The sequence below is a fragment of the Alosa sapidissima genome, chromosome 22 (genome assembly GCF_018492685.1).
Source record: "Alosa sapidissima isolate fAloSap1 chromosome 22, fAloSap1.pri, whole genome shotgun sequence".
Classification (NCBI taxonomy): Eukaryota; Metazoa; Chordata; class Actinopteri; order Clupeiformes; family Clupeidae; genus Alosa; species Alosa sapidissima.
The window spans coordinates 18,783,650-18,783,860 of NC_055978.1; positions in this window are offsets into that span (position 1 = coordinate 18,783,650).

Consider the following 211-nt stretch of genomic DNA (forward strand, 5'->3'; position numbering starts at 1 on the left):
CATTTCCTCACACAGACATACTCACTCAAACACACACACACACACACACACACACAGAGAGAGAGAAAGAGAGAGACTGACTTGTGCCATGTGAACGGCCGAGGGCTGCTCTATAGTTTGAAGTGTCTTCCGCTACTGAGAGGCTCATCGCCTGCATTCAGAGAAGTCTTCCTTCTGTCTTTAATCCAGTAATTTCCAGTTTTATCAAAAC